Here is a 492-nt window from a genome sequence, read left to right as displayed (position 1 = left end):
ATAATTAACTATATTTTATTAAAATAAAAATTTAATTTTATAGAATTAACTAAAATAAAATTTTATATAATTAAAATATAGAAAATTTTATATAATCAACTGTAAATATATTTTACACTGCTTCAGATTTTTTAAATTTAAATTTTCAAATGAAAATTTCATTAAATACAACTTTATTGTTTTGCTAGAGTTGCTTTTTAATCATTGAAAACTTAGCTCTGAATTAGAATTACTCTTAAGTGTGAAGTACATAATGCAATTTTCAGATTGAATACAGAAAAATGTAAAATATCTTATCAATGACTTGTTTATATTGATTACATATTGAAATGACACTATTCTGAATATTTTAGGCTAAGTAAAATACATTATTAATTTCTCTTGTTTCTGACTTGTTTTTAACACAGCTGCCAGAAAAGTTAAAATTATATATGTAGCTCACATTGTGTTTCTAATGGATACTGCTGTTCTAGACCTTGCCATTCTGGAGCT

Source organism: Sapajus apella, unplaced genomic scaffold (assembly GCF_009761245.1).
Source record: "Sapajus apella isolate SASKATOON/1434 unplaced genomic scaffold, GSC_monkey_1.0 scaffold2, whole genome shotgun sequence".
In the NCBI taxonomy this organism is placed as follows: Eukaryota; Metazoa; Chordata; class Mammalia; order Primates; family Cebidae; genus Sapajus; species Sapajus apella.
The sequence above is the reverse complement of the archived record's forward strand: the minus strand, read 5'-3'. Positions refer to the sequence as shown.